Consider the following 23254-nt stretch of genomic DNA (forward strand, 5'->3'; position numbering starts at 1 on the left):
GCGGATGATCTGGACGTGTGTCCATCAGAGACAGTAAATTTGTAACACTGGATGTCATGAAAACTCATAAAGTTTTGTTCGGCTGAAGCGGCACTTCAGGTTTCAGCCGCCAGAGCGCTCGAGAGCGCAGTGAGACAAAATAGCGACAGGAGCCGAGAAAGCGTATGTCGTGCTTGAAATGCACTCACATCAGTCAGTCATAACAGTGCAACGACACTTCAGGACGAAGTTCAACAAAGATCCACCAACTGATAACTCCATTCGGCGATGGTATGCGCAGTTTAAAGCTTCTGGATGCCTCTGTAAGGGGAAATCAACGGGTCGGCCTGCAGTGAGCGAAGAAACGGTTGAACGCGAGCGGGCAAGTTTCACGCGTAGCCCGCGGAAGTCGACGAATAAAGCAAGCAGGGAGCTAAACGTACCACAGCCGACGGTTTGGAAAATCTTACGGAAAAGGCTAAAGCAGAAGCCTTGCCGTTTACAATTGCTACAAGCCCTGACACCCGATGACAAAGTCAAACGCTTTGAATTTTCGGCGCGGTTGCAACAGCTCATGGAAGAGGATGCGTTCAGTGCGAAACTTGTTTTCAGTGACGAAGCAACATTTTTTCTTAATGGTGAAGTGAACAGACACAATGTGCGAATCTGGGCGGTAGAGAATCCTCACGCATTCGTGCAGCAAAATCGCAATTCACCAGAAGTTAACGTTTTTTGTGCAATCTCACGGTTTAAAGTTTACGGTCCCTTTTTCTTCTGCGAAAAAAACGTTACAGGACACGTGTATCTGGACATGCTGGAAAATTGGCTCATGCCACAACTGGAGACCGACAGCGCCGACTTCATCTTTCAACAGGATGGTGCTCCACCGCACTTCCATCATGACGTTCGGCATTTCTTAAAGAGGAGATGGATCGGTCGTGGTGGAGATCATGATCAGCAATTCATGTCATGGCCTCCACGCTCTCCCGACTTAACCCCATGCGATTTCTTTCTGTGGGGTTATGTGAAAGATTCAGTGTTTAAATCTGCTCTACCAAGAAACGTGTCAGAACTGCGAGCTCGCATCAACGATGCTTTCGAACTCATCGATGGGGACATGCTGCGCCGAGTGTGGGAGGAACTTGATTATCGGCTTGATGTCTGCCGAATCACTAAAGGGGCGCATATCGAACATTTGTGAATGCCTAAAAAAACTTTTTGAGTTTTTGTATGTGTGTGCAGCATTGTGAAAATATCTCAAATAATAAAGTTATTGTAGAGCTGTGAAATCGCTTCAATCATTTGTAATAACCCTGTATATATATATATATATATATATATATATATATATATATATATATATATAATGACTTTTGAACACTATTGAGGTAAATACATTGTTTGTTCTTTATCAAAATCTTTCATTTGCTAACTATGCCTATCAGTAATTAGTCCCTTCAGTAGTTAGAATCTTTTATTTAGCTGGCAGTATTGGCGCTCGCTGTATTGCAGTCACTTTAGTGAATGTCTGAGTACGTTCAGTTTTGCTCAGCTGTTTGAAAATCAAATAATGTAAGAGGTTTATCAGCACAGTAATTCATTAAGTTTTCTAAGGGGACGTTTCACCTCGAAGAAACAACGACGGAAATATACGAAAAGTTCAAGAATGAGATTAAAATTCAAGGTTAAAGAATATCAATGTTAAGATTCACTGATTACATTGCTATCTTCATAGAAAGTTTAGAACAATTAGATGATATTTTTAATGGAACGAACGGTCTAATGAGTAAGGAATATTAACTGAGAGTAAATCGAGGAAAGACGAATGAAATGAGAAGCAGCAGAAGTGAGAACAGCGAGAAACTTAACACCAGAATTGGTGACCACGAAGTAGATGAAGTTAAGGAATTCTGCTGCCCAAACAGCAAAATAACCTATGATGGACAGTATAAGGAGGACGTAAAAAACAGACTATCAGTGATAAAAAGGGCATTCCTGACCAAGAAAAGTCTACTAGTATCAATTTGAGAAAGAAATTTCTGAGAATGCACGTTTGGAGCGCAGCATGAACTGTGGAAAAACTGGAACGGAAGGGAATAGAAACATCTGCGATGTGGTGCTACAGAAGAAATTATGTAGACTTATGAGTTAATGAGGAGGTTCTCCCTAGAATCGCCGAGGAAAGGAATATATGAAGAACACCGGCAAGAAGAAGAGAAAGGATGATAGGGTGTGTGTTAAGACAAAAGGGAATAACTCCCATGGTACTGGAAAAAGAAGGAGTGGGTAAGAACTGTAGATAAAGACAAATCGTGGAATATATCCAAAAAAAAAAAAAGGACGCAATTGGTATCTTGTTGTGAAAAGTTGGCACAGGAGACGAATTCGTGGCGGGTAAAATCAAACTAGCCAGAATATTGAAGACTCAATTTAGGAATGAGAGTGACGGGAGAGACAGCCTCCAGACGGTCAAGCATTTTGAAAAAATACCGACCGCGGGTCGGGTGAGGCATGAGGCTAGACGACTCATTTTGGGCACTGGGCTGTGTCATTTTAACTACAAAAACGCCGGCCTCTGTGACCGGCGACGTTTTGGCGGAACTGCTGCGGTCCTTTTCAGAGCAGAGCAGTGGAGCAATGAATCACCCTGAAGAGCACCGCAGCAAGTTGGTCGAACGTCGGCAGTTTAGCTGTTTTAGTAGTTGCAAAAAAGTGTCTCAATACCCAAAATCATTTGATCCAAAATGAGGCCTGCCTTAGAAGCCTACGAACTTTTGTCTCATGAGGTTTTAAAGGTGACGTGACGCCAGAGCCATAACATAAATTACGGAAGGACAGAAGGAACCATATGATGATCTGCTACTTTATTGAGGCCTGTGTGTCGCATCTAAACGGAAAGTGATATTAGTTGCTGTCGAATTTCACGAGTGATTTACGAAACTTTTTTGTGTCTGGCTGCTCGTCCAGAGCTCCGTCGGATATCTTCAGAGGTACTTCCGAATCCACTGAGTCTTGCCGACTGACAGGTCGGACGTCGGAGAGCGATGTAAAGACAGTGAAAACAGGGCGTGACCAGCAGAGATAATTGTTGTCAAATAAAAAAAAAGTTGTCGACTCTTGTCTGCCCATATATCGATTTCGTAGAGCTCTGATTGCGTCAAAGAAAATACTGAGTGTAAAAAGTGACAGCAATATCTCCACGATAAAATGTCATTTTTTTCCTGAATGCAGTTTATTGACTTCCATTAATCTCGTGTAGTCGTTCTCATTCATCAAACATCCACTCCTGGTAGCTACTGGCTCTGTAATCTGATATGAGCCACGAACGAAAACGCAAGGCGTAACACTCGCGAAACAAACAATGGAAAATGGGGAATCAAAATTTCACGTCCACATGCGGGATATCGGTGGCTAACTCTTTAAACCTGTATGTTTTGGCAGAATAACTTTATCAATCACTGCCCATCACTAACACCAGAATTCAAGAGTCAGTAGCACCGTAAAACTGCCACTCTACCACAGGGGACTGTCGACCAAACTTCTGCATATCTAGGGCTCCCGATCTCAATTCGTGAGCACAGAAACTCCTGAAGGTGTTCAAACCATGTAGTCGTTTCAGTGCGTCAACCCCAGGAGCTGATGTGTCAGGAAAGTGCGCTAAACTGGACTCACCCGCCCCTGGAGCTGACACCGTGGCTCTGCATTTTCCTGGACTATAATGGGAGCAATTGTAAATAGTAGTTTAGGCTTCAGCCTCCCTGTAGCGAAGCAAACAAGTCACTGGATTCACCTATTAGGCCTTCATATCAGTTCGCCCTTACATGTTTTGACAATGGAAAATATTTTATATTGCACTAAGTTTTCGTTATTTCTCCAAAATATCGGCAGGCGAGCCATTCAATCAATGTACGTGTGTTCTCGAATAGTAAGATTTGAGTTTCATGTTTATGATCAAACCGTTTCATTTAGATGGTCCGTTGAAAATTTATTTCGTTAGCAATATGTCGGTTATAGTTGAGTGCACAGGACTCCTTGCATTTGCCTAAATCGACCCCGTTATTTTTCAAGTTTGAAGCCTGCCGGTGTTAGTATACTTTGTTATTCTCTTGGATTTCTATTGCGGACTGCAAGGTCACAATGAGGAAGGTTGGTCAAATGGAGTCCGTCTAAGATGACTAAATGTACTGATGCAGTTCAGAAAAAGCAGATGGGTTGGTTTGATGTTCCAAAAACAGTACTCATGAGGTTATAGGGTATACTTGAGGAAAAGGCAAAAATAAAAAGATACAGACCTAGAACTTTGGGTGAAGTTCTTGAAGAAGGGTTAGTTTAGTACTGATTTGCTATGGAAGCTTCTTTCTTTGGGTTTACACGAAACGATTTGTGGAGAATGACTGTGCAGTCGTCAGAAAGAAATAATATTGAACACACTTTCAAAAATGAAATTGCTGGGAAAAGTTGGTTAGTCTCTTTCCTAAACGCGACGAGACAAAGTTTTCAGAAAGGAAGCTTACAGGAGTAAGTTACAGCGGGGCTCGTGGGTTAATCAAAGAAACTTCAGTGAGGTTCTGTAACCTTCTGAACGATCCTGTATTATACTACTCTGAAAGCAGATTATGTTTTCACTGATTTCCCTAACTTTGTTTAGTGTTATTCTGATTACTTTTAGAAGGGATCCGATTTTGCCAAATATTTTTCAAACTCGCTAAGTGTAAGGTTTTTGAAACTATTTTCTCCATAACGACTTTTAATCATTAGGTTGGAACATAAGTTTGCAGAATTTTTGTTTTTCACCTGGGTATTCCGGTTGGTATGGGTTTATTTATCGATTTTCGTTTTTCATTTGTAGTTCACTGTTGCTGTTTGAGTTTATAGACTGCCATTTTGTCATTTCGAGATACTGAATGGAGCTGTGAACGCTAGAAAATAGAGTGCCAAATGGAGAAATCGTAACATTTCTTCTGTTTGAGTTTAGTAGAGGAGTGACAGCTGCAGAGGTAGCCAGAGACATTTGCACCGTGTGTGGGAATAATGTCACTGGACATATCACGGCGAGAAAACGGTTTTCGCGTTTCAAGAAGGATCGTTTTGAAATTAGTAACTCTCTACGTTCAGGAAGACCTTCTGGGTTTGATGATAATCGTTTACATGTATTAATCCACAAAGATCCACGCCAGTGTACTCGAGAACTAGCCAATGTGAAGAACTCTGATCATTTCACCATCGTGCTACATTTGCGTGCAGTGAGGAAGGTTGAGAAATCGGGTGTATGGGTGCCGCATACTGTAAGCCAAAATAACAAAAGTCAGAGGTGCCCGTACGTGCATCTCTGCTTGCTCGTCATGTCATCATATCGCTCGTGAACAACACCGCCCATTCCTATCCCGTATCTTTCTTTAGCTGTGACGGGGAAATTGTCTTTTTATGCTAACATAAAGAAAAGAAAGGAAAGGTTGAGCCCAAACAAACCAGCAACTCCTCGTACAGAGCTGCGCGCATGCAGAAAACACAATGTTGTGCATCTGGTGGAATAGTGACGGTGGGCGTACTACGAATTGCTTTCCTGACGTGTAACCATCACTGCTAATATTTATTGTCATTAGCTGAGACATCTTGCAGAGCACTCCATGAACAATGACCAGGAAGACGGCGTGAGGATCTGCTCCTCCAAGATAACGCGCGCACACATCTACTACACTGTCGAAACACATTATGCAGGAGTTGGGTTGGGAAGTCATTCCGTACTGACCTTCTTCACGTGATCTTGCCCCCTCTCGTTTTCACCTTTCCCACTCTCTTTCGAACAACCTTCAAGGAACTTCCTTTCCGGTCGAAAATGCAGTCCGAACATGGCTCGACGAGTTATTCGCCTGAAAACCACGTGATTTCTGCTGTCGCGGAATCAAAATGTTAACCTAGGGTTGTCAGACTGTTGTAAACAGTGAAGGACAGAATATTACTGATGACTAAAGTCTCTGTTACATGTATCTGTTGTGTTTATTAAACATATGGAACAACGCAACGAACGCTACAGTATATACCAAGCCAATATATTTGCAAAGGGCAAAATGTAAATGGTGCAAACACTACAAAGTTAATATTATATGCATTTATGGCCGTGGGAAATGCTACTGACGGAACGTCGGAGGTTTATACTCAGCTGGATAGGTGCTGGAAAAAAACTACCCTCAATGAAAGTCTCTACCTTTTAAGGTAGCCTAGTAGGCATCAACAACAGCCCTGAGCCCGTGTTCTCTATCTCCCCCACATTGCACTTCACGTAGATTAGAAAAACAAAACCAGCAGTCCGAGCACATCCACTAATGGAGCACGATGTAAGCTCCGCTCTTGGTCCTCTAATTGCCAAGACCAATTTCTCCAGGAATGACCTTCTATTGGCTCGAACGTAAAGGGCTCGTGAAATCACAGACGCTTTAAAATTCTGTTCAGCCAAAGGACAGTGTGAACACTTGCCCATTAAGTCCGGGGACTGGCAGAGAATTCAGATTCAAGAAAGGACAAGACATTCCATTAGATGGAACACATTTAAGAAGGGAAATGAGATCAACACAGTTTTTCACTAGGTCACGATGAATTCCAGTAAATGATTGACTATGTGCAATGGTTAACAGTTTAGTGCTGAAATCCACAACCGACTACTTCTCAAACGTCCCACTGTATTTCTCTAGATTTCCTTCTGCATTCTTGTTCTACTTAATGGAAGTTGTACCCATTAATATTAGCGCCAGAGTGAGAACCGGGTGCTTGGTAGAAACGGTTTTCAGACGCATCCCATTACGATCTACGTCTTCTGTGATTTACTTAAGGGGGGTAGGACGTCAAACGGGCCGACTTGGAGCAGGAGAGGCACCACAGGACATTTTAATTTCCACTGTCTATACTTTTACAAATAAATTCATAAAACTTTGTCAGCATGACCAGAAAAGATTCAGGATTCACATTCGTAGCAGCGGAAGTTCAAAAACATAACAAAATATTTTTTTTTTTACATGTGAAATTTCATCATTTTCTCACTTACTATTGGCTGCATTTGTTGCTATAGATACACTTTTCTTCCTAAGTAAGAGAGACTGTCCGATGAATTTTGCACAGCATACATACCATACTTACAGGTGTCTGAAACTCTAGAATCTATTTAATTTATGAAAAATGAATGAGCTGTTACGTTTTAAACTTTATGTTTAGAAAAAAAATCCAATTTTGTAGTTAATTGTCTCAATTTTTACCACAGTTTTTAATAGATTTGGAAAATTCTAGAGTTTCATACACCTGTAAGTATGGTTTGTATGTTGTGCAAAATTCATCAGAGAATCTCTCTTACTCGTGAAGAAAATTGTACCTATAGCAACAAATGCAGCCAACAGTAAGTGAAAAAATGATGAGACTTCATACCTAAAAAAAAATTATTTTGGTACGTTTTTGCACTTCCACACCTAGGATTGTGAATCCTGAATCCTTCCTGGTCATGCTGACAAATTTTTATGAATTTATTTGTAAAAGTATAGACAGTAGAAAATAAAATGTCCTGCGGTGCCTATCCTGCTCCAAATCGGCCCGTTTGACGTCCTACCCCCCTTAAGCATATTAGGTGAATTGGGTTAGAGTTCTTTCATAAACACTATGGCTGATATTACTCCCCGCTCTGACCAATCAAAACTAGCGTTCTGTCTGAAATGATCTGGGACTCCCTTAGCTTCTAACTTCCTTCAGCCGGGTGTAACAACGTTGCCCAAGTTGGGTTTTCTGTAGTTTCGCGAAATGGTATCATTTGTCGTTCTCTAGAGAGTGGTAGCGCTTCGACAATAAGAATTTCGTTGGCAGACAGACGTTAAACCAACGTTTTCATATTCTAAAACCTAGTTCTCGATTTCATTCATGAGAAATCAAGGTGTTTCTGACGTGTGTTGATGAATTCTCCATGGGGGTGGGGGGGAGGGGGGACGCTATTTCAGAAAACGTATGGTCTTAATAGAAGCTTCAAATTAAGGTAGAGGAAAGCGATGGCTGAAGGAGAGGTCTGGCTGGGTGTTATCTCTGGTCTGTCCTCCAGCTGCGCCGCGTCGCTTCCTGGATGTCAGCGCGGGCAGCGACAGGGACAGGCGGACAGCTGAGGCGGCGTATCGACCGGCAGCCGCACTCACGTCCAGGCCGGAGGCTCCGGGGCAGCCCCGCGTCTTGCCGCCCGCCACTTGTCAGCAGCAGTGTGTCCACTCCTGCAGGGCTGCCAACCCGCCGCCCCCTGCCAGTCACGGCGCCTCGGCCGCGTCCCCGCCACTTGTCAGCGGCAGCGCCGACGCTCCGCGCCCCTCCACCTCCTACCCTCCCCGCTCCTCCCCAACCAGCCCCTTCCACGGCTGCCAACCTGTCAGTCGTGGCGGTGCTCGTCTTGGCCGCGCCGGGCTGTCAGCTGCAGGAGCTCGGTCTCCCAGCTGTCCGGCGGCTTTCGCATGCCCCCACCCTTCTCTTCCCTCACCCTCCCGGCCTTCACCAGGACCCTTCCTGACACTCCTAACCCCGCCGTCACGTGCAAAGTTGGAAGCTTCGCAACACCTCTCCACTTGCTATTCCTGCTCCTGTGCAATGCCTCACAAAATTTCAGTATCTGGTCTCAAGTCTCCTAGTCTCGGCTATAACATTATGTGGGACTGTTGAGGATCATCAATGCACTTCGTTGTATCCCCAATCAGCCTCTGACTTAGTGGACTCTCACTATCCTTTGTAAAAATTTCCGTAGTTCTTCTTGCGGGTTTGTTGAGGCTTGACATAGAACCTCTTTCTTAGTCAATTTTATCATTATACCTCTTTCTTATGTATGTCAACCATCTTAGCACGAGGTTTGGAACTTAAATAGTGGCAACTATTTATTCAGAACCGGAACAAAAGAGTTACACGTTTGCACTTGTTGGTCCTTCAAAGTAGTCAGCAGCATTGTGTAGAACCCGTTGCCAGCGATGTGGAAGGCGTAGTATACCATTAGTAGGGCCTGTTCTGTTGACGGTGCGAATGGAGCGGTTTACTGCTTGTCGAATCTTTGGAACAGTTCTGAAGCGAATGCCACGAAGTGGTTCCTTCATCTTCGGAATCAAATCAAAGTCACAAGGACTTACGTCTGGGGACTATGGTGGGTGGCACAGTACTTCCCAGTCCCATCGAGCGAACAGAGCAGCCACAGCTTGCGCTGTATGTGCCTGTGCATTGTCATGCAAAATGATGGCTGGGTTGCGCAGAAAGTGTCGCCGCTTCTTACGCAAAGCTGGTCGCGGGTGATGCCCCGAAAACGAACAGCAATACGACTTAAGTCCTTGTGACTTTGATTTGATTCCGTAGATGAAGGAACCATTTCGTGGCATTCGCCTCAGAACTGTTCCAGAGATTCGACAGGCAGTAGGCCGCTTCATTCTCACTATCAACAGAACAGGTTCTGCTAACGGTATAATACACCTACACCATCGCTGGCAACCGGTTCTACACAACGCTGGTGACTACTTTGAAGGAAAGTAACAGGTGCAAACATGTAACACTTACGTATCTGTTGTGAATAAATAGTTGTCACTATTTAAGTTCCAATCCTCGTATTTGGTGGACACTCACTGTCCATTCTAGCTGAATCGATAAGTTCTTTGTTTCTTCTTCAATTGGCGAGTGTTTACCATAGATAACTGATCTTTATAGGTATCGATTGATATAAGAGGAGATCATGTTCCGTCAACAGGTGTGCTCTTTAGAAGGATATGGGGCTAGAGAAGGGGACATGTCCATATAAACAAGCGTGTTAGTGGACATATTTCAATACAAAAGAAGAAACTAGATAATGTAAAAAAAAATTCTGAAATAAATACCTGGCGAGCAGAAAACATTTTGTATCAGTATACGCCTGTGGCCAGAGAAGGCTGGACACAATAAAGGTGAAGCATGCCCATCATCGTCTGCTTTGCTGTCTTTTAGATACTTTATAAATAAACCTGTGTTCCGATAACATTCTTTAATTGCTATAATAAAAATGAAGATACAAATTTGCATGATACAATCCTTCCGTTGCAAACAGAACGTTAGTTATCTCGTAATATCATCACGTTCGAAAAGATGTCATCTCCAGTATGTTCAAACTCAATTTCTGTCCAGAGTCTATAGCTAAAGCATACTGTACTGCTCTTTATTGTTTCACTCTGGGGCCAATTGCTGTGAGGCATATCCACTACCATTGTGTATTTAAAACAGTTATTTGTGTCTTCAGAAAAACAATTATCACTGTATTGGATTTGAGCCACTTTGTTTATTTCGGTCTCGATGGTTTCACTACCTGCATTCGACGATGGACCACTCTTACAATGAACTTACCCACATCGAAAAAATAGTTTAACAACACTGTTATAGAAAATACTGGTGTAGCAACTACAACATTCATGCTACCACTGAGCCCAGCCGTGATAAAATTGAACTGAACTGAAATACTGAAAGTCCAGGATGGATTAACAACAATATTTTTGAACTAAAATACTGTACTGTTGTTTGGTAGCGAACGAAAAGAGGAATTAAGTCTAAGAAATGGCTATAATCTGAAATAAATATAAAAATAAGGCAATAAAAACAATAACAGAGGGACATTTTTGCTGATCCCCGGAATTTTAGAGAAAAGTACATATAGCCAGCTGTACAAGAGAAATGCAGTGTTACAATGTGTTCTCTGCCTAGCTGCATACCCAGAGCCGTAGTACGGGTGAACATACAATTAAGATACGCAAATAAGTAAATAAATTTCATATAATTTCTATGAAAATACAACAGTTATTAGCATGTATTAAACAATTAAAGAGTAAATAAGAACCTTCTTACTTAAAATGGACGGAAATAAATTACATTTAATTTCTTTAAAAACATAAGAATTCACCAGATGTTTAAAATCTAAATCCTTTAATTTCTTACAATATTGTACAAACGTTGACGTCACATCCTTCGCTTCAAGGCTGCACACCGATGTGTAGCGGCGAACTACGCGTTCGAGGGACAGAAGATCAGCAGATGAGTGGCTCTCTCGCCGTCTGTTAGGGAAAGGGTGTTAGGCCATCCTTATTTCTTTTAATCTCAGTTGACGATGACGTGACGACAGCCATGTTCACTGTAAGACTACCTTACGACCAAATGATAAAAACTCCAGTCGCTACAAAACATAAAGTGCACGTGCGATGTGCAAGCAGGCAGGTAATCCCCTAACAAGCATGAAACGGAAGGTAGAACGCAACCATTGGAAAATTTTACGTCAGTGAAATGTTGCTTGTAAGAAAAATAAAATAAAGGAATCCAGCAGCCGATGTGCCGCCCCTTTTAATCTTTTTACTAATCCTGACAGAATTGTCAGCATAGCTAGTGGGTCACGAACTAATATGTTTCATTAGATATTTAAAATTACTAGCTCTAGCTTCCCGATCGCAAGATTTTGTTATATCCCCTTTAACTTCTCTGCTCTTTCTATGTGTCTTCTTGTGATCTGAAGACATTGTGGAGGAGGGAGAAGAAACAATTTCAATTAATAGATTAATCACTATTCTGCACAAGTTAAAAATATCAATGAAAGAAAACAGCACATCAGCACAACACTTATATAAATAACTGCAAAATGTAATGTAGAACTAAAAGACACAATCGGCCAGCATAAATGGTTCAAATGGCTCTGAGCACTATGGGACTTAACATCTGAGGTCATCAGTCCCCTAGAACTTAGAACTACTTAACCCTAACTAACCTAAGGACATCACACACATCCATGCCCGAGGCAGGATTCGAACCTGCGATCGTAGAAGTCGCGCGGTTTCGGGCGGCACCAGCATAAATGATGGTAACATTAATACATCTGGCAAATGAAAAAGTAATGTGATTGAAAATGTTGTCTGACAGAAGCATGGCACAGAAAAGCTGAAAATGAAGCCTACTCGTAAGTCAATAGGTTTCGGATGACTAATCGTTCTCTTTTAGAGCCTGTCTTTTCAGACGTAGGTGACCATCATAGCCATATTACTTTTGCTTCTTCGAAAAAGTTCCTCGCTCATGTCTGAAGTCCATTCCCGTACGTTTCCTCTTTTTACCAGGTATTTTTTCCTTGACGAATTCTCCAAAACAATTTATATCTGTTTCGATTCCTCATTACACGTGGTAGATACTGTAGTTTCTTGCGTTTTACTTTGTTTAGGACTTATTTTTCTTTCTTCGTTTTGTTCACAACGTCTTCGTCAGTAATTTTATAAACATAGGAACAACTAGAAGATGGATTTGACAAAACGTCTCCGTAAAACTATGTAGGAACCAATGTGGCTCATCTGCTTGAAGAGTACTGTCTACTTTTTGTTATCGACAGTCTACGATGTTAAAGTCTCCACATAAATTATTGGATCAATAGTAGCAGACATACAGGTTGTACAGTGTCATCGGCGTTTACAACAACGACAATATGCTCCAAAACATTTATGCCTCCCAGTCATTATACTCAGGCGATATAAAATTCAGAGGCCTCTACGTTCAGTTTCAATCAGAATCAAATTATATTGTGACAACAGGTCAAGCTATTCTCTAAAAAGGTGCAGTGCAAGTAGGACTGCTACTGAGGTTTCCGTGCAAACCTAATCAAGTATATTTATGTAGTTCATCCATCCAGGCAACTGCGAAATTTCAAAGATTTTTGCCTCTTTTCGGTATACGAGTGGATACTGGCAAGACATCGGTCTCGAGGATCCCAAGACCGTGTCACAATCTCTACAGTAGTTCCTCCAAAAAGAAGTGAGCAGAGGACCTCAGTTTATACAGGGTGAGGCCAATAACATTGACCCTGACGAGTGCAAACTATTGTATGTGAATCCTACTAGTATAAGCATTTGTGGCAGCATTAATGGAGAAGGAAATGACCTACGGTATGGAGCAAATGCCGAAAACTGGAGTGCGTTCACACAATCTTCACTCCTGACAGGGTTGTTAGCAGAGGTCAGTCTGGTATTGGCCCTAGCTGGCCACCGACGTCACCTGATCTGTCAGTGTAGAATTACTTTGTGTGGGGAGGGCTCCAGTCTAAGCAGTATCGCAACAACCCTCATAGTCTTCAAGAACTGTACTCTATTTCCTTTTCTCTGCTGTGTTTCTTGTAACCTGGAACTCTGTTCTGCAGGCCACTTTTATATGCCCCGCGCTGCGTATGTAGACGCGGAGAATTTAGTAAAATTATTTTATTTGGTTACTAAAACATGACCATAGCTTCCACTTTATGTTTGAATGCAGTAATGGTCGTTTATTATGCTTATGACACATGCTGAATGCGATGTACATTCTAATGTCAAAAACGTATTCTTTTGCGATAAAATTACAATTTAACAATTTTCCGATTCTTCTTTACTTTGCTTGTACTGTGATATCTTGCTTCTTGCCACATTTCACGATTCTAGGTCAACGGAAAGTACCATATAATTTTTGGTGAATGAATTTTCATGTATTAAAATATGGGGCATAAATTTGAATTTGGTACGCCAAACTGTTCAAGAGAAAATTGGTTAAGATGTATAGACAGACAGACAGACAGACAGAAGGATAAAAAAATGAGAAAAACGACAAAACGATTTCATAGGGGTTCCGTTTTTATAGAACGAGGGATGGAACCCTAAAAATTGTAAATATAGAAAAACAGACGTTTCGACCAATTTGCAGCACCAAATTTGTCTGCGTGAAGTTTCCAACATGTGACTTTCTGTATGTTCTACTAACCCTTTGGATATAGTAATTACAACTATGTATTTATAAGCTCGTCGTTCTGTAAGGAAACAGTAAATATAAGAGGCATTTAAAAAAAAAAGCAAGCTGGAGGCATAATTACAGAAACCAGTACAAGTATGTTAGAAGTATTGACGCTGGCTGTTGAGACACTTGTCCCACTGTGGCACAAGGCGGTGAATGGCTGTCTCATAAAATTCCCGGGGCTGCGATGTGAACCAGTTCCGCGCGTACAACTGGACGTCGTCGTTCGAGGTGAGTCGACTGCCCCTCAGAGCCTTTTTAAGGGGAGAGAGGTCCGGACTGTATGGAGGGTGGCCGAGAACCTCCCATTTGTAATTCCGCAGGAGTGCCGTGACTGTGTTGGCCATATGAGGCTTTTCATTGTCGTGGAGCAGAATGACCACATGGGTGAGATTTCCGGGTCGTTTTGATTTGATCGCTTGGCGAGTAACGCTGGGCATTCTTTGTTGTCTCGTACTGCAGGAAGTGAATCAGAAGGGGTCCATCTTGGTTAAAGAAGAACGGCAGCATAACATTTCCGATTCACCTCGGACGACGACGGAACTGGTTACATCGCAGCCCCGGGAATTTTATGAGACAGCCATTCACCGCCTTGTCCCAGCGGCACAAGTGTCTCAAGAGCCAGGGTCAATAATCTAACATACAGGCACTGCTTTCTGTAATTATGCCTCCAGCTCGTTTCTTTTTGAACGCCCCCTTTATACAGCTTTTGAAAGGGAAGCAGTTGACGGTATTCAAGACTTCTCAGCTGCTACTTAGCACTCTCTCCTAACTAATTAATAAAATTCCGTTTCGAATAATGATGAAACATGACAGGTCAGAACCTTGAGTCAGACTAGGATCCAGGTTTCATACGTATCAGTCAGTATTTCTCTCTATGTATTAAAATAAAAAGATAAGTGTATTTAAATTATTTTTGTACATTTTGGAAAATTATAAACCTCATATTTTGTTTTCGTACTGAAAATCACATGGGATCCGTTAACAATGACATAGTGTATGTAGTGCTGTGTAATTGTAACAACTGGACAAATTAACCACGAACCTTAGTTTATCCAGACGTGTAAAGAATTCAAATAATTTACTAGAACGCAGCTGGGTGACGTCGTCGAGAACGGCTGATATTTCGATAGGACGCTATCGTGTCATTTTCAAGGCAAAACTTATTGGTCCTATTTCGCGAAAATATGATTTCAAATGTTCTTTTGCTACCTCCATGTAAGATTAAGGTCCTTTTACGTTCTGTTAAGGATGATCTATCGAATTGTATACAGCTGTGGCATGTCATAAGGAGGGTGGAGGATCAATGTACTGAGCATAAGCGTCACACACGCTTGCGACAGTCGAGTAAATCGGCTATTGCAAAACATTTTCTGGGTACCAGTAACCTTATGGAATGTAACAAAATGGAGAATCTGGCACGTACTTCCAGCCATTGGGATAGTGTTATTAAGAATGCAATTGAAAATAAATTAGCAGGTATGCTTGTAAATGGGGATCGAGTTTTCTGCTTGTGTTCTGCATGGAATCCTGATCGCTCCCGTGTCAAAAACAGAGGACTGAGTTAACACCACCTCGCCCGTTGTTCAGTAATTTTCACTATCGATAGCTTCTGGCGTCAAACATCTTTGGCTCGTGTGGTGGCGCTAGCGTTTTCCAGGAAATTCTCTACAAGCCAAGGCTTTAAATTTCCTTGCATAGCGCTTTCCTGCATAAATATCGCCGGTTGTCCACGATCTCACCCTGTTCCAATCCCGTAAATTACTTAAAAATACATCATGCTTCCCAAAGTAACTTTTGCACCAAGATTAGCCTCAGGGATAAAAGTAAGTATAAACAACATCATAAATCACCATTATGATGGAAATAATTCCTACAGTTAGCCAAATTCAGTGCTTAATTACTTCGATTTTTCCTGTCTTACCACAGCCAGTGCCGGTCGAAGTGGCCGAGCGGTTCTAGGTGCTACAGTCTGGAACCGCGCGACCGCTACGGTCGCAGGTTCGAATCCTGCCTCGGGCATGGATGTGTTGTGTGATGTCCTTAGGTTAGTTAGGTTTAAGTAGTTCTAAGTTCTAGGGGACTGATGACCTCAGCAGTTAAGTTCCATAGTGCTCAGAGCCATTTGAACCACAGCCAGTCATTGAGCATCACAATGCTGCAAACAAACATTACCAACTGTATACCATCTGATGATAAGTTGCTAAGGTACTCGAAACCGGCTACGATAAAATAAAACGTTTCTAGCATCACAGTCGCAGTGTTCCTTTTTTTTTATATATATATATATAGTTATTGTATACAGTTGAAGACGTGTAGTATCTGAAACACAGCTGTAGGTTGAATGTCCCCAGGGTCACAAATAGCATGTCGGGGTGTTTCGCTGCTAGCGTGCTTAGGCGAGGTTTCAGCATGTTGAAACTACAAGGAAACTGGTAAGATCTTGTAGGCCCCCCTCGAGCACGCAGAAGTGCCACAACATACGTCTGAAGTAGTGCTGGAGGGAATTTACACCAAGAACCCTGCAGGGCTGTCCTTAAATCAGCAAGAGTACGAGGAGATGGAGATCTCTTCTGAATAGCACCGTGCAAGGCATCCCAGATATGTTCAATAGTGTTCATGTCTGAGGAGTCTGGTGGCCAGTGGAAGTCTTTAATCTCAAAAGAGTGTTCCTGGAGCCACTCTGTAGCAATTCTAGACGTGTAGGGTTTCGCATTGTCCTGCTGGAATTTCCCCAGTACGTCTAAATCCACAATGGACATGAATGGATGCAGGTGATCAGACAGGATGCTTACGTACGTTTCACCTGTCAGAGTCGTATCTAGATGTATCACGGGTCCCATATCATTCCAACTGCGCACGCCCCATACCATTACAGAGAATACACTAGCTTGAACAGTTCCCTGCTGACATGCAGGGTCTGTAGATTCATGATGTTGTCTTCATAGCCGCACACGTCCATCCGCTCGATACAATTTGAAACGAGACTCGTTCAACCAGGCAACATGTTTTCAGTCATCAACATTACAATGTCTTTGAAGACGGGCCCAGGCGAGGCGTATAGCTTTGTGTCATCACGGGTACACTAGTGGGCCTTTGGCTGCGAAAGCCCATATAGATTATGTTTCGTAGAACGGTTCGCATGCTGACACTTGTTGATGGCCCAGCATCGAAATCTTCAGCGATTAGCTGAAGGGTTGCACTTCTGTCACGTTTAACGAGTCTCTACAGTCGTCGCTGGTTCCGTTCTTGCAGAATCCTTTTTCGGCCGCAGCAATGTCGGAGATTTGATGTTTTACCGGATTCCTGATAGTCACGGTACGCTCGTGAAATGGTCGTAAGGGAAAATCGCCACTTCATCGCTACCTCGGAGATGCTGTGTCCCATCGCTAGTGCGCCGACTATAACACTGCGTTCAAACTCGCTTAAATCTTGATAACCGGCCATTGAAGCAGCAAGCAGTCAGTGATGTAACAACTGCACCAGACACTTGTACTATACAGTTGTTTGTTTACTTATCTCTGTATTTGAATGCGTATACGTATACCAGTTTCTTTGGTGCTTCGGTGTAGTTACGGCAGTCCAGCGAAGGGAACGCCGTTCGTAAGCAGGCAGAAGAATATTTTCTGGCTGTAGGCAAGCAGGGAGCAGCGGCTAGCGACTGTCGGCCAGCGGCTGTCACGTCAGCACGTCAGCTGCAGCGCTGCGCCCGGCCGTCCTATTGGCTCTCGTCTGACGAGGCCCCGCGGCCAGCACCCGCCCTCACCCCTGGCCCGAGCCGTCAGCTACTTCACCCTCCGGCGCCGCCCTGACAGGGATTCAGCTATTTATTTGCTACCGGGCGCCGGGAGACGCGAATGTCCGACAGACAGGCATGGACGTGTGAGGCGTCTCTGGGCAGTTACACACCTCTTTGCGAATTCATTTTCAGTCGGAATAAAACAGTTATCAGTTCGCCAGTTCGGAGTTGAACTTCTATTTTCATTTATTTTAAATACTTCTTCCGGCAGCGGGGCTCCCTCCATAGTCTAGTGACGTTCCCAACCTACACTGCAGACGGACTAATGCTTTAAAATGTATAAATTTCGTTTTCCAGCAATACTTAAGGGGTGACGTTCATGAAATTGACCGAAAATGTCAGTTTTACAATTTATCTTTTATTAATTAGCAGAGCACATGGACAATCGCAATTGCAAGTTCTAGTTCTTTCTAACGACAATTTGAGGAGTTATTTGACGGTCCACCTATTATAGATGTTTGCCCATTAGTTGTTAGGGCATGTACATGGCGTCCTACATTTGCTAGATAGGCTAATGTTCAATCATTTTATTCGTTTTTCAGTTTGTAAATGACAATCTCTTATTTTTCAAAAAATTCTTAATTGCTTAATGCAGGAAGTTACAACTTTTGTTTTACTTCAGATTTCAGATGCACCTGATAATGGGACCAAGACCCCGAAATCACAGTGTATAGCGACTTCCGTCGCTCAAGACTTCTGCCAGAAAGGTATTTTACAGCTGTGGTGGATCTAGAAAGAATTTTTCACTCTACAGCGGAGTGTGCGCTGATATGAAACTTCCTGGCAGATTAAAACCGTGTGCCGGACCGAGACTCGAACTCGTGACCTTTGCCTTTCGCAGGCAAGTGCTCTACCAACTGAGCTACCCAAGCCCGTCTCACGCCCTCTCCTCACAGCTTTAATTCCGCCAGTACCTCGTCTTCTACATTCCAAACTTCACAGAAGCTCTCCTGCGAAACTTGCAGAACTAGAACTCCTGGAAGAAAGGATATTGCGGAGACATGTCTTAGCCACATCCTGGGGGATGTTTCTAGAATGTAATTTTCACTCTACAGCGGAGTGTGCGCTGATATGATACTTCCTGGCAGATTAAATCTGTGTGCCGGATCGAGACTCGAGCTCGTCTCCTGAGTTCGAGTCTCGGTCCGGCACACAGTTTTAAACTGCCAGGAAGTTTCATGTGGTGGATCTGTTTACCATGAACATGTTGTAGAACAGTAGTGGATGTTTCGAAAATAAGAATTTATGGCTGGACAATAAGTTCCCAAAGTTTCTATGAGGAAATCGCGTCTAAAATGCCTCAAAAATAATTAAATGTGTGAAAGGACCTTCCCGTCACGCCCACTTTCTAAAGCAACACTTCAATGTTGGATCGGTGAATAACTATTCCTTGGATTACTTTCAGTAAACTTGCGCGGGAGACATGCAGAAGGCTCAACCTAAAAAAAAAAAAAAAAAAAAAAAAATAGTCTCCATGGCAAAATTTAGAATCCAAATAAGTCTCTAAATTCACTCATACGGAAACAATTAACTGAAACGAGATTTTCATCTGCCACAGTTGTCAGATTTGCGATTTATGATGCAGTTCTTAATAACTTAGGGATGATGAAAATATGAGAGAGGATGGGCTCTAAGAGGGAATTTCGCTCAAGATTTCCTGAGAAAAATAGATTTATAGCGTCTCTCTGCAACTGAAAAGTCAGTTGAAGATCTGCTAAAGAAAAAAGACAGAAAACAAGAAATAGAAGCCTTGGAGGGAAAGGGGAACCTCGGTACAATTCACGCTAAAGCATATCTTTTGAAGTCAGGTGGCTTAGGCAATTCTGTTGAACAGGGATGGAGAACTCTAAAGAGGACAATCACTGAGGCCGGGCAGACAAATTTAGGTACAAGGAAGGTAACTGCCAAGATACCTTCGTTTACAGAAGAAAGGCACTGTGAGACCAAGAAAATGGAGCACCCCGAAGGAGAGGAGGAAACGAAATAAAACTTCACCGGCAGAGGGTATGTGATATCAGTTCAGTGATTACCAAATCGAGAGTAATTTTCAAAGAACTTTGCAAGCAGTAGTCCACTTACCAGCATACGTTGCACCTTATCTGGCCTGAACGCATGCACTTATTCTGTTGGTAATGGTGTCATAAAGTTGTTGCTAGGGGATGGGTGGGAAGAGTGCATTGAAGGCCTCTATTGGATGGGGGCGTAGGAACTAACTGATGACGTGTTAGAAGAAGAAATGACAGTCGACATCGAAGACATAGGGGATGAAATATTAGAATCAGATTTGCAGGCAATTAAGGTGGAAGGCATAAGCAATATCTCTTCGGAATTTCTGAAATCGTCGATGGAAAGTGACAACCAAAACACTATGCAAAGCTCAGACTTTCAAAACAATATTATTCACACAATCCCGAAGATAGCGAGGGCCGATCGAGAACTACTGCTCAGTCAGCTTAACCAGCTCATGCAACAGCTCATGCTAACAAGAATAATATATGGAGGAATGGAAAAGAAAATTAAGGATCTGTTAGACGACGAACAGTTTGGCTTCAGGTAAGGTCAGGGCATCAGAGGATCGGGCCTTGATAGTAGAGGAAAGTCGCAAGAAATATCAAGAAACGGTCATGACATTTATCGACCTATAAAAAGCGCTCAACAACGCAAAATAGTGCAAGAGATTCGAAATTCATCATGTCTGTGAGTGCGATGGCTCTTATAGTTGTGTCAGTGCGGACGCAAATTATGTCCGAACTCCTGTGGGAATCAGCGTAAGCTAAGAGCTGTTGGAGAATGAATAGGGATGAAACTTGCGTACTACAGGATGAGAATTTGTGTTGGATGGGGTGCGTGCCAGGATAGCCGATGCGGTCACGGCGTTAACCGGGAAATTCAGGTTCGATTCCTGGTCCGGTTAATATTTCCATTTTTCGTTTTTGGATTTATTTAAAAGCCCGAATGCGGCTTATGTCGTTGGTTTCTTTCAATATACAATATCTTATGTGTTTTCATAAACCAATAGTCAGTCATTAGCTTCTAGTTTACCACCGATAGGGCATTACTGGCTTGCAGTTACAGTAACGGTATTCATTTTACATTAGGTACACGTTTCAAATGTACGAAGTCATATGAACTTCATATTCGATCAGCTTCTAAACTAAGAAGAAGAAGACTTGTACAATGATCTCTCATCATTGGTTAATTGTATACTTTCTGGTTTTAAGCCCAGAAGGTGGTTCCATATTTTCGCACAATATTTCGACAAACGACCCAGTCGTCTTGTTCAGGTGAACTATTATTGTTGGTCTCGCTCCGCTGTTTGTAGCTGAGTTTGATTCCCGGGGCGCACCAAAGCCTTTTTACCGCGTATATCTTTTTTCAGAGCCGTACTACTATCGCATGAAACGCACACTATCTCAGCGTTTTCCAGTTATGATGCATAACGATATCTTAATAAACTGGGCTCAATACTTCAAGCATTGTTTAAATTGAAACGTACATCTCGAACAGATGAAGGGCTCTCGGACAAGGAAAGTCACGCCAAAGAAATATAGCATCTATGCATGGTGTTACAAAGACATTTTATACTCAGATCGATAGAGTGCACGGACGTTGCAGTCAGAATGAACGGTTTCAGAGGAAGAGGTTGAGACTGTGATGCTCTCCTTGTCTAACAGTGTTCGAGCTGTTCGAGACGGAAGTTTCAATTAAACAAGGCTGGAGCTCCGGCTAAACGACGAAAAAATTTGCGTTTCACGAGCAACATAGGAAGCTCTGAAAAATAAATATATATCGAAGGGTGTACGGTTGCGACGGAATTCGATCTGGGCTCTAAATTGCTGCCCGAAACATGCATTACTTTTAAATGCAAAGAACACGACTTTTACTCACCACAGTACAAACCGATCAGTATTACTCGTTAAAATAGCAGAAACGAAAGTTAATACGATATCACACTACGTGGCACGTGGGGACAATGTTGGACCACAGCTGTTCTTCGTTAAGCGCATGGAGGACCTTAGAATCACAGCCAATGGCATAGACCCACATACCCATCTGCCGGAGCAATGAAGAAAGAGTGACAATGAAACTTCAACCATATAAGAGTAGGGTCTTACCAAAAATACTATACCGCAGTTCCGTTTGTGGCCCGACGAATAAAACTAGAGTCCATGAAATGCAGCTAGTCCACAAAAAATGCTTGCAATGGATTTTGAAAGTAAACCGTTATTCAAGAACAGCAAACAAACACCGCAATTCTCAGATGGTCATGCTGGACATGGCAATACAGAAACGGCCAACAAAAACTCACAGTAGGTTATATAAAGCACGTGAGGTCGTCAGCCAATTGGAACAAAAATCTGAATAAAAAATCCACGCCCCTGCCATAGATGTAAAGTGCCAAATGCATTATCTCAGATGGTGTAAGACGAATCATCTAGAACACTACGAACGGATGCAGGATTACGAACCCCTTCTGTGGCTCCTTCTGTGCTGTTATCCGCAGAACGAGCCCTCATGCAAAAGTTGGTAACTCACGACGGCACCGCAAGTAAAAACAGTCTCTGCCAGACGCATCAACAAACCGGAGGTGTCGCCGTGGACACGCCCACTTGTGTTCCTAATTCTGCCACCATCCGAAAGTTATGTATGTGCAAGCACAGTGCCGCTCAGGCCAACATCTACGTGAGCTTACGTGAGATCCAGCTGCGTGATAATAGAACAGTTAGTCAGAACTTTATTTGAAGTTACGCACAGTTGTACTCTGGTGTGAAACAATCATTCTGCAATGAACGAAGTGATAAATGTAAGTGTCAGTGACAGTATCAAATACATGTCATGTGTGAGGAGAGTAGTTGCCACGCTCAAGTTTTAGCAAATTACTAACAATATGTGTGTGTACTGTAGTATCCACTCGACTTCTTCCTGCCATACACCACACCTCTTGCTACAATAAATCTCACATTCAGTCCTACAAAGTGTAGTACATAAAGTGCAAAAAACCCGTCATTCTACACGCAGACGGTAAATAAAGGTCGCCCGATAGCGACACATGCGAAAAAAAGAAAACAATAGTCCACAGTCTGGTTAGCGTCAAGGTAGCGAGTACCTATAATAATACAGCTCGAATTTCCTGCATAAGGTGACTAGGTAGCTTGTCGAAACATCGTGGATAAATACGGAATCAACCACTAGACTGTAAACCTGAACGCACATCACTAACGAGGAGAACATGGCAAGTGCCATAACGCGATTTCCCAGAAACTTTTCTCAGTGGCAGACGGGTCAAAAATAAGCAAACGTGTGTTTCGGACTATCCCTTTATAATGAATTCTACTCTGTAAATGATGAAAGTCTATATGAATGCAGCTTGCCGCTAACTTGGTGTAATGTTTTGTCTGTACAGAAGTGTATCTGTCGCCTTTATCGCTCTTTCACCCTCACACATAAATCGGTACAATAAAGTCAGGGCTTCGTGTTTTCTTATTAGGCTGATCCGTGAAAAGACAGACAAACAATTATGCTGATGGAGGATTCTGAGTAATTTCTCGAATTTCATTCGCTCTCTCTCTCTCTCTCTCTCTCTCTCTCTCTGTCCTTTATCTGTGTACGGTTTAACTATATTATTTACGTGAAATCAGCCTAGTAGAATCTCTGGTGGAGCCCTTCGTCTTAATGTTCAGCGGC

The sequence above is a fragment of the Schistocerca americana genome, chromosome 1, assembly GCF_021461395.2.
Source record: "Schistocerca americana isolate TAMUIC-IGC-003095 chromosome 1, iqSchAmer2.1, whole genome shotgun sequence".
Taxonomy (NCBI): Eukaryota; Metazoa; Arthropoda; class Insecta; order Orthoptera; family Acrididae; genus Schistocerca; species Schistocerca americana.